Below are 12,370 nucleotides of genomic sequence, written 5' to 3' on the forward strand. Positions count from 1 at the left end.
TTCCCCTCTTGTGGTGTTGGAGGTCATTTTGGGCAACCTGAGGAGAGTTTGGCTAACTTGAGAGGTTTGTCAGCTGATTTTGTCTAAGTGGGACCTTCCTGGGTATAAAAGCTGGTGTCTTTGACCTACAGAAACAACCCCTGCCCTTGTTTTGTGTTATTTAGGCTTTGCCTCACTGGTCACAGTCCAGTAAAAATGTTGGGAATTAAAATTTAAACTGTGAAACTAGTCTAACTTTGCTCACTGTCATATGTGACAGCCCTTCGTCCTGGTTTAGCTGTGTTGTTAATCCGGATGTGATTTCTCTGGCAGGACCCTTGGTGGGTCGTCAGAGGACCTGGCTGCACCTAAAAGGTGGGAGTGGCCAAAAGTATTAAGGCCCTACTCTGCCAACTATCACACTGGGCAGCCTCCATCTCCCTGAACCTGGTGTTTAAAACCAATTTAGCAAAAAAATGGAGAATTGCCTGCGATATTTATTCCCTATATTTCCTAAAATATTTGTTAATGGTGCCTCTTCAGGAGTTGGTTGTGTCTTCTCTATTGGTGAAAACCGTGGTGTAAAAATAAAGTTGTACACTCCTCGTCTTTGCTGTCAATCTGCGTAAGCACTAATGTTAAAGGGAGGTTCCACACATTCAAATATTTATTTATAATTACCTGACCAAGAACCTTAATCAGTGCTGTATTTGCTTTTCACATTCAACCCAACTCCTTGTGCAGGTGCTGTTCATATTTGTCCATGACTTGTACAGCACTTAGCCGCACATTTTTTTAATTTCACCAGCCAGAAATAACACCTGTCCCATCACTGTTCAGACCTTAATCAGTGCTGTAGACCCTACAGGTCTACAGTCCCTCCTGCCCACTGTGTTGTCTGGTTGTCCCTGCACCACACAGCAAAGGATTCTGAGCAAAGTTCTTCTACTCAGTTGTCTCACCATGATGAAAAGATCTACCAAACTCTGCACGTTCAGCAGTTTCGCCAGTAACATTAGAAAGAAAATAGTCCCTTCCTGGCACATACTAAAACACTTCTTCTTAGGGCACTTTAGTTATATATCCCTGCTAAGGTTCTGCATTTGTGAGTCACAGAACAGAAATGTGACATTTTCGTGTAATAGCAGAAAATCAAACAGTTATCATATTGGAAAAGTTGACAATGCACTTTAATAAGTATTAGAAATAAAACGTTCTGAAAATTTTTTCATGAATCACAGAAATTAAATCTCCCCACTGTTAACTTACTTTAACAACTTTTTGACGTGTTTGAAAATTTCTTTCATTTTCAGTCCATAGATGACAGGATTAAAGAGAGGATTGTACAAAATTAACTGTAAAGTCAGTATTAAACTGGCAGTTTTGGGAATTTCAGATTCAATTCGAACTGTAATAATATCATATGCTGTCAAATAAAAGATGTTGAGTAAAACCAGCAGGTGAGGTAAACAGGTCTGTGCAGCTTTTTTCCTGACTTCTCCACTACTATGATAACATATTACTAGTATCTTCACATATGTAAAAAGTATGAAAACCAAAGGACAAACAACCATATTCAGATAGATGAACACACCATAAGAAGATACTGCTGTTGAAGTCACACAGAAAAGTTTGTAAATCGAGTTATTACAATATATTATTCGAAGAGTGAAGCTGCAGAGCTTCTGATTGACCCTCATTATTGCTAATACCATAAACTCACATGCAGGCAGAAACCAAGCTAAAGCCAGAAAGATAACAACAATTCTTTTCCTCATGATTGTTGGATATTGCAGAGGTTTACATATAGACACATATCTGTCATATGCCATGGCTGCCAACAGTAAGAACTCTGAATTGACAAACGAATATAAAGTGACATATTGAAAGAGACAGGCTGTAAATGATGTGATCTGTTTTTCTGATAGAAAGTCGATCAAAAGCTTTGGGTAGATGTTAGTGCTGAAAACAACAGAGTTCACTAACAATGCTGCAATGAAAATGTACATAGGCTGATGGAGGTCATGGTGTTTCCAGATCAAGTAAACTATAGTAGCATTACTGCAGATTATGAGAATATAAACTATAAACACAATTGTGAAATAAAAGTATCTGTATTTGTGAAGTTCCACATGCCCATCAAGAATTACATATGTCACATTCAATTCTTTATCCATTAATGAAGTATAATACAAACAAATAAGATTATGAAAACAGTCAGATAATAGAACCTGTAATTGTTGGAAGAAAGATGAAGGATTATTTTTTCATTTACACTAATGTGAGATTTAAATGTAGTGTATGTGATGATGTGCTTATGTGCTGTGAAGAGAACTGTTTGAGCATGTTAACTGCTTTTATCTGACTGATTCACCCTCCATAGATCTCTCAACTTCCAACATGAGTGACTAACACATAAACAACCTTATTAAACTCTGGAGGCCTCGATTGTTATAGCAACATATTTCATGACACAATGGTGTCCTTTGTATTTCTGAATAAAACTGTACCCATTACCACTCTGATCAGCTTCTTACTCATAGTGTATCCACTTGATGGTGTTTATTCTGGAATAAGAACAAAGAAGGTTTCTGGTTTGTTTTGCATTCTGTAAAAAACCAATAAGGCCTAAAGCAAAAAACGTGGCCCTGTTTATTATTAGATCCAGGTCTGTTAGCTTGAACAGTGGAGCAATGTTTTATTGATATTTACAGCAAAAATAAACTGCTTACATCAACTACAACATTAATAACAGAAGATGGTGTTAACGTTGTCATGGACAGGTGTCAGCAAGGGGACTCAACAAAGCCAGATACAACACAAGCTGCTATGCTCTGTTTGTTCTGAACCTCTGGGTCATGGCAAAAATCATAATTTCATTTAATTTGTTTTTTATGTTGTTCAAAAGCTACTTGTTTGTTCCCTGATATAAAATGGTGGTGAGTTTTTATAAAACCCAGTGATACTACATGAAAAGTTAGTTCATTGCCATAAAAGCCCTCGCTCCTCCAGTCCACCATGTCTTTCCTAGTAATCAAGACTTTAAAGAACAACAAGAAAGTGTCACTGGGACACACATGAGATAGAACTAAACAGTTTGTGTCTGGGACAGGTAATAAATACAGATGTGTCCTTCAGCCTGAATTTGAATAGCAGGTCTCATTCCTGTCCTGCACCTCAATAAGCACGGAAGGAACAACATAATCTGGCCATTAATGAAGTCTTGGTGGGGAACAACATAATCTGGCCATTAATGAAGTCTTGGTGGAACCTTGTGGAATTGATCAATGTGTGAACCAACCAAGGGTTTCTTAACTTTAGTTGTTGATCTATGTAGTGTATTGTGAACTGTACTGTATTGTGTGTTGTGATATGTTTCTGTGTACTAATGACGTCATTAGTGACATCATATAGCTTTGATAGTTTGCCTTTGTAGTTTACCCTTTAGGTTTTTTGTGCAGTTGTCAAGGGAACAATGCAATGCAAGGATTTTGTTACAAGAGATGCAGTTCAGCTCAGCTACTGAAGGGTGCTGACATGACGCAGTAGCTGGAGCAGAGGAACTGACTACAAGGTGGTGTGAACCGCAAGGTAGAAGAAAAAGGTTTAGGGTGTAGCTGTGGAGGCGCACGGTTTCTTACCGAGTTCAGTGAGTTCAGCCACACTTTGAGAAACTTGTTTCATGAAACTGTTTGCGAACGTGCTAGTGAGATTACTGTACTTAAACTTGTGTGTACAATTGACCCGTCATCGGGTAAGTGTAGAAGCTAGTACAATAATTGTTCAATGCTCGTCACACAACGATCTCTGGGGTTTTTCCTGAAGCGTCAGAGTCGTCAGATTCGCGTAAGACCACCTCTAAAACCAGAAATAGGCATTTAAACAATGACTTTTCCTTTTTTAAGTACATCAGGTTTGGACTCATGTTAATGATGACTCTTCTTTATGCACCAAAGTCAGCTATTGAGTTCCACAGGGCTCTGTGTTAGGACCAATACTTTTTAATCTGTACATGTCACCTTTAGGCAAAATTATTAGGAAACATTCCATAAACTTCCACTGCTATGCAGATGATACCCAGCTCTATTTATCTGTGAAACCAGAAGATACTAACCAATTAGTCAAACTTGAAGCATGTGTAAAAGACATAAAGACCTGGATGTCCTACAATTTCCTACTTCTAAATTCAGACAAAACTGAAATCATCCTCTTTGGGCCTAAAAACATGAGAAATATGCTGTCTAACAATATAGTTACTTTAGATGACATAACTTTGGCCTCTAGTACTACGGTGAGGAACCTTGGAGTTATCTTTGACCAAGATTTGGCATTTAAGTCACATATAATATATAATACACTGTTTTAGTCACACGTTAGACCTTGTCCTTACGTATGGAATTGAAACGGATAATTTAACAATATGTCCTCACAACTCTCTTCTGTCTGACCATTTTTTAATAACATTTGAATTTACAATAACGGACTATATAGCAGTTAGGGAAAAATTCCACTATAGCAGATGCTTAAGTGAAAAAGCTGTCAACAAATTTAAAGAAATTATTTCTTCATCATTTGCTTCACCATATGTTAATACAATGGGAAGTAGTCTCCTTAATGTTACTCCTGCACAAGTAGATTATCTTGTTGACAATTCTGCAGCCTCACTACGTACAATACTCGATAGTGTTGCCCCTCTAAAAAAGAAGGCAGTAAACCAGCAGAGGCGATCTCCATGGTATAGTTCACAAACACGCAACTTAAAACAGGAAACATGAAAGTTAGAAAGGAAGTGGCGTTCCAGAAAGTTAGAAGAATCTCATTTAGCCTGGAAAAATAGTTTAAAAACCTACAAAAAAGCTCTCAGTGATGCCAGAACAGCATATTATTCATCATTAATAGAAGAAAACAAGAACAACCCCCGGTTTCTGTTCAGCACTGTAGCCAGGCTGACTAAGAGCCATAGTTCTGTTGAGCCTACTATTCCCTTAACTTTGAGCAGCAATGACTTCATGACCTTCTTTATGAATAAAATTGTAGCTATTAGAGAAAGTATTCACCAGATCCTCCCCCCAAAAATTACAGATAGATCTTCATGTACAGCAGTGCTAGAATCATGGATAAGGCCCCACTCCCTGTTAGACTGCTTTTTACCCATAGATCTCTCTGAGCTAACTTCAATTATTACCTCATCTAAACCAACAACCTGTCTGCTAGACCCTATTCCAACTAAGCTGCTCAAGGAAGCTTTACCCTTAATAGATACGTTCATATTAGATATCATCAATCTATCTTTAGAAACAGGCTATGTACCACAGGCCTATAAGGTAGCTGTAATTAAACCATTACTTAAAAAACCCTGTCTTGACCCAGGTGTTTTAGCCAATTACAGACCAATATCTAATCTCCCCTTTATTTCTAAAATAATTGAAAAAGTAGTCGCAAAACAATTATGTGATCACCTTCATAGGAATAATTTGTATGAAGAATTTCAGTCAGGATTTAGAGTTCATCATAGTACAGAAACAGCACTGGTAAAAGTCACCAACGATCTTCTCATGGCCTCAGATAATGGACTCATCTCTATACTTGTTCTGTTAGATCTTAGTGCCGCATTTGATACCATTGATCATAACATTTTATTACAGAGACTGGAACATGAAATTGGAATTACAGGAACTGCACTAGGTTGGTTTAAATCCTATCTGTCTGATAGATTTCAATTTGTTCATGTTAATGATGAATCCTCCATGCACACAAAGGTTAGCTATGGAGTTCCACAAGGCTCTGTGTTAGGACCAATACTTTTTACTTTATATATGTCTCCTTTAGGCAACATTATTAGAAAACACTCCATAAATTTCCACTGTTATGCTGATGATATCCAGCTATATTTATCTATGGAACCAGATGAAAATAATCAGTTAATAAAGCTTCAAGCATGCCTACAAGACATCAAGGCCTGGATGTCCCACAATTTTTTACTTTTAAACTCAGACAAAACTGAAGTCATAGTATTTGGGCCCAAAAATATCAGAGATATGATGTCCAACCATATTGTTACCCTAGATGGCATAAGTCTGGCCTCCAGTACTACTGCAAGGAACCTTGGAGTTATTTTTGATCAGGATCTGTCCTTTAAGTCACATATAAAACAAATCTCTAGAACAGCCTTCTTCCACCTACGGAACATTGCCAAAATTAGGAGCATACTGTCTCAAAGTGATGCCGAAAAACTGGTCCATGCATTTGTTACTTCTAGGTTGGACTACTGTAATTCCCTACTTTCAGGATGCCCCAGTAACTCCCTAAAGAGCCTGCAATTAATCCAAAATGCTGCAGCAAGAGTGCTGACTGGAACTAGCAAGAGAGATCATATTTCACCTTCACTAGCTTCTCTCCATTGGCTTCCTATTAAATTTAGAATAGAATTTAAAACCCTGCTTCTTACATATAAAGCTCTGAATGGTCAGGCTCCATCATATATAGAAGACCTCATAGCACCATATCATCCCAGTAGACCACTTCGCTCTCAGAATGCAGGCCTACTTGTGGTTCCCAGAATTTCCAAAAGTAGAATGGGAGGTAGAGCCTTTAGCTATCAAGCTCCTCTCTTGTGGAACCAGCTCCCAGTTCAGATTCGGGAAGCAGACACCCTCTCTACTTTTAAGTCTAAGCTTAAAACCTTCCTCTTTAATAAAGCATATAGTTAGTTATAGTTATGCTGCCATAGGCTTAGACTGCTGGGGGACCCACCCCCCAATGCACTGAGCTCCTTTCCTCCTCTTGACCATCTCTCCTCTCCTCTCACCCCGCAATTCTCACCACTGTATGTCATTAACTCTGTGTGCTCTCTCCCGTAGTTGTCTTTGTCTTCCTCTGTCCCCCTCTCTCTGTCCCTTTCTGCAGGTGTCCCCCGGCTTTGAAGCTGTGTGTCTTCCAGCGTGCAGCTACTGGTCCTACCAATCTGCCCGATGTTTTGTTGTTGCTTTTTGTTGCTCTGTTCTTTTCTCTCTCGCCTTTCCACTCACCCCAACCGGTCGAGGCAGATGGCCGTCCACCCTGAGCCTGGTTCTGCTGGAGGTTTCTTCCGTTAAAGGGAGTTTTTCCTCTCCACTGTTGCCTATGGCTTGCTCCAGGGGGAATTGTTGGGTTCTCTTTATATATCTTTATAATCTTGACTTTATTCTGTAAAGTGCCCTGAGATGACTTTGTTGTGAATTGGCGCTATATAAATAAAGTTGAATTGAATTGAATATAAGACAAATCTCTAGAACAGCCTTCTTCCACCTACGGAACATTGCTAAAATTAGAAGCATCCTCTCTCAAAGTGATGCCGAAAAACTGGTCCATGCATTTGTTACTTCTAGGTTGGACTACTGTAATTCTCTACTTTTGAGGTGTCCTAATAACTCTCTAAAAAGCCTTCAATTAATCCAAAATGCTGCAGCAAGAGTGCTGACTGGATTAGGAAAGAAAGATCATATTTCACCTTCACTAGCTTCTCTTCATTGGCTTCCCATAAAATCTAGAATAGAGTTCAAAACCCTGCTTCTTACATACAAAGCTCTTAATGGTCAAGCTCCATCATATTTAAAAGATCTCATAGTCCTGTATCGCCCGATTAGACCACTTCGATCCCAAAATACTGGCCTACTTGTGGTTCCCAGAGTTTGCAAAAGTAGAATGGGAGGCAGAGCCTTTAGCTATCAAGCTCCTCTCCTGTGGAACCAGCTTCCAATCCAAATTCGGGGAGCAGACACCCTCTCTACTTTTACGACTAGGCTTAAAACTTTCCTTTTTGATAAAGCTTATAGTTAATAATCCTCACTCAACCCTAACTAGCTTTTCTCTATACATTTATTTGTCACCACTGTATGCCATTAATTCTGTGTCCTACAACCTGTACAATGCTTTGTTGTTGCTTTTTTTTGTTGTTGTTGTTTTTTTGTTATTGCTTTTCGTTGCTCTTTTCTTTTCTTTCTCCACTTTCCACTCACCCCAACCGGTCAAGGCAGATGGCCGCCCACCCTGAGCCTGGTTCTGCTGGAGGTTTCTCCCATTAAAGGGAGTTTTTCCTCTCCACTGTTGCCTAGGGCTTGCTCAAGGGGGATTTGTTGGGTTACTTCTACATACTTGTGTAGTCTGGACTTTATTCTGTAAAGTGCCTTGAGATGACTTTGTTGTAAATTGGCACTATATAAATAAAGTTGAATTGAATTGAATTGAATTGACACAGTGGGGGCTGCAGAAGGTTCAGGCCTGGGTATTAGTATTCCCCTCTTGTGGTGATGGAGGTCATTCTGGGCAACCTGAGGAGAGTTTGGCTAACTTGAGAGGTTTGTCAGCTGATTTTGTCTAAGTGGGACCTTCCTGGGTATAAAAGCTGGTGTCTTTGACCTACAGAAACAACCCCTGCCCTTGTTTTGTGTTATTTAGGCTTTGCCTCACTTTGCCTCATTGGTCACAGTTCAGTAAAAATGTTAGGAATTAAAATTTAAACTGTGAAACTAGTCTAGCTGTGTTGTTAATCCGGATGTGATTTCTCTGGCAGGACCCTTGGTGGGTCGTCAGAGGACCTGGCTGCACCTGAAAGGTGGGAGTGGCCAAAAGTATTAAGGCCCTACTCTGCCAACTATCACACTGGGCAGCCTCCATCTCCCTGAACCTGGTACTTAAAACCAATTTACTTAAAAATGGAGAATTGCCTGCGATATTAATTCCCTATATTTCCTAAAATATTTGTTAATGGTGCCTCTTCAGGAGTTGGTTGTGTCTTCTCTATTGGTGAAAACCGTGGTATAAAAATAAAGTTGTACACGCCTCGTCTTTGCTGTCAGTCTGCGTAAGCACTAATGTTAAAGGGAGGTTCCACACATATTTATTTATAATTACCTGACCAAGAAACTTAATCAGTGCTGTATTTGCTCTTCACATTCAACCCAACTCCTTGTGCAGGTGCTGTTCATATTTGTCCATGACTTGTACAGCACTTAGCCGCACATTTTTTTAATTTCACCAGCCAGAAATAACACCTGTCCCATCACTGTTCAGACCCTAATCAGTGCTGTAGACCCTACAGGTCTACAGTCCCTCCTGCCCACTGTGTTGTCTGGTTGTCCCTGCACCACACAGCATAGGATTCTGAGCAAAGTTCATCTGCCCAAATACTAAATGTAAAATGAGAAATGCAGAGTGCTGTGACAGTTTTACATCAATGCACTGGTAAGAATAAAATGTAAGAACAGAATCAATTTTTAAAGTGTAGGATCAGTAAAATCACAGGGTATACTTTGTGAAAAAATAATGGTTTAGGGAATGATTTAAAAAAGAGCCTGTTCAGTCACTTAGTGAATGTCCCATTGTAGAGTGATGTAGTTGGTATAAACACAATAAATAAATACAGATTTACTAGGGTCTTGAATTTATAAGAATAAAAACTTGTGAAATTAAAAATAATGCAAGTTCTCCAGGATACTTAGAACAACCTACTTTATAATACAGCTGCTACCCACTCTTTGCTGAATGGAGGTCAATGTTTTGTTGTGAGGAGGGATAAAGTTAGACCTCAATAATAAAACATACTGCATATCCCTGCTAAGATTCTGCGTCTGTGAGTCACAGAACAGAAATGTGACATTTTGGTGTAATAGCAGAAAATCAAACAGTTTTCATATTGGAAAAGTTGACAATGCACTTTAATAAGTATTAGAAATAAAAACATGTTCTGAAAAACTTTTCAGGAATAACACAAATTAAATCTCCCCAGTGTTAATTTACCACAACAACTTCTTGATGTGTTTAGAAATTTCTTTCATTTTCAGTCCATAGATAAAAGGATTAAAGAGAGGATTGTACAAAATGTACTGTAAAGTAAATATTAAACTGGCAGTTTTGGGAATATCAGTTTCAATTCGAACTGTAATAAGATTATATGCAGTCACATAAAAGATGCTGAGTAAAACCAGCAGATGAGGTAAACAGGTCTGTGCAGCTTTTTTCCTGACTTCTCCACTACTACGATAACATATTACTAGTATCCTCACATATGTAAAAAGTATGAAGACCATAGGACAAACAACTGTATTCACATAGATGAACACACCATAAAAAGACAGTGCTGTTGAAGTTACACAGAAAAGTTTGTAAATCGAGTTATTACAATATATTATTCGAAGAGTGAACCTGCAGAGCTTCTGATTGACCCTCATTATTGCTAATACCATAAACTGACATGCAGGCAGAAACCAAGCTAAAGCCAGAAAGATAACAACAATTCTTTTCCTCATGATTGTTGGATATTGCAGAGGTTTACATATAGACACATATCTGTCATAGGCCATGACTGACTTCAGTAAGAACTCTGAATCAATTAACGAACATAAAGCGACATATTGAAAGAGACAGGCTGTAAATGATATGACCTGTTTTTCTGATAGAAAGTCGATCAAAAGCTTAGGGAAGATGTTAGTGCTGAAAACAACAGAGTTCACTAACAAGGCTGCAATGAAAATGTACATAGGCTGATGGAGGTCATGGTGTTTCCAGATCAAGTAAACTATAGTAGAATTACTGCAGATTATGAGAATATAAACTATAAAAACAATTGTGAAATAAAAGTATCTGTATTTGTGAAGTTCCACATGCCCATCAAGAATTACATATGTCACATTCAATTCTCTATCCATTAATAAAGTATAATACAAACAAATAAGATTATGAAAACAGTCAGATAATAGAACCTGTAATTGTTGGAAAAAAGATGGATTATTTTTTCATTTACACTAATGTGAGATTTAAATGTAGTGTATGTGATGATGTGCTCATGTGCTGTGAAGAGAACTGTTTGAGCATGTTAACTGCTTTTATCTGACTGATTCACCCTCCATAGATCTCTCAACTTCCAACATGAGTGACTAACACATAAACAACCTTATTAAACTCTGGAGGCCTCGATTGTTATAGCAACATATTCCACGTGTCATGATCCAACACACTTCCTGTCCTTAGACTTTTATTTTGTGCCCTCTTCTCCCCACTTCCTGTGCCTGGTTCTTTTTCCCATCTTTACCTTTATTGTCCCTATTGTTTGCACCTGTTTCCCTCACTTTTTAAGCCCAGTCTTCCCCTCGCTTTTGGGCCAGATCCTTGTCGTTGTCTAACCCCTAGTGAACAATCTTAACTCTTAGCAACCCTGACTTTGTGTTCTGGACTCTGTGCATCTGTAACCTTTGGTCTGGGGTTTGGTTTTCCGGTTAACAGTCTTGTTAATCTCTCTCTCATTTGTTTAGTTCATCTCTGGTTTTTCTTTTTACTGGTTTCCTTAGTCTACCCCGTGTGTCTACCTGCTTAGTGGTTTATGTTTATCCGTGCCTTATTATTTTGGTTTATCTTGGTTTTGTCACTTTCCTTAGGCTACCCCATGTGTTACCTGGTTTAGTAAGTTCATGTTTATCTGTGCCTTGATTGCTTAGTAGGTTATGCTTTTCCTCGTGCCCTGTTTTTTGGAGTTTTTATTCAGTTTATTACTCTCCAAGTTTTTTCCCTGTGTGATCACATCCCCGGACTTATTTATCCCTGAGCCTTTGTTGTGTAATTGTGGTAAATTATGTTCCCCTCTTGTTGCCAACATTAGTAAACATTAAGTAAACTCCCCTCGTGTTCAGATCCTATGGTTAGTTTGTCTTAGTCTTGTCCGTACTGAACCTGTTTTTTGTACCCTCCTGTTAGGAGCAATTTCTGTTTGCCCTTTAAGTTCCTGTCAATAAAAGCCCTTTTTAGTTCATCCTTCACACTGTATCCTCACTTGGGTCCGTCCTTAACCAAAACCTTGACACCATGACACAATGGTGTCCTTTGTGTTTCTGAATAAAACTGTACCCATTACCACTCTGATCAGCTTCTTACTCATAATGTATCCATAATGTATGATGGTGTTTAATTTGGAATAAGAACAAAGGAGGTTTCTGTTTTGTTTTGTTTTTTTGCATTCTGTAATAAACCAATAAGGCCTAAAGCAAAACAAGTGGCCCTGTTTATTAATACTTTGTCATGGACAGGTTTCAGCAAGGCGACTCAACAAAGCCAGATACAACACAAGCTGCTATGCTCTGTGTGTTCTGAACCTTTGGGTCATGGCAAACATCATGTTTTTCTGTTTTATTTTTTTGTGCTCGTGAGTTCAGTGTCGCCACAGTGGATCATTGTTCGCATGTTGATTTGGCACAGTTTTTACGCCGGATGCCTTTACTCACACAACAGACATTCAATTGTAAAAAATCTTGAAAACCATTTTGCATTTTACTTCCACTTCACAATTATGTTGGGTAGATCTATCACATAAAATCCCAATAAAATGTGTTCACATTTGAGTTTGTAATGTGACAAAATGTGG

Source organism: Channa argus, chromosome 9, assembly GCF_033026475.1.
Source record: "Channa argus isolate prfri chromosome 9, Channa argus male v1.0, whole genome shotgun sequence".
Lineage (NCBI taxonomy): Eukaryota > Metazoa > Chordata > Actinopteri > Anabantiformes > Channidae > Channa > Channa argus.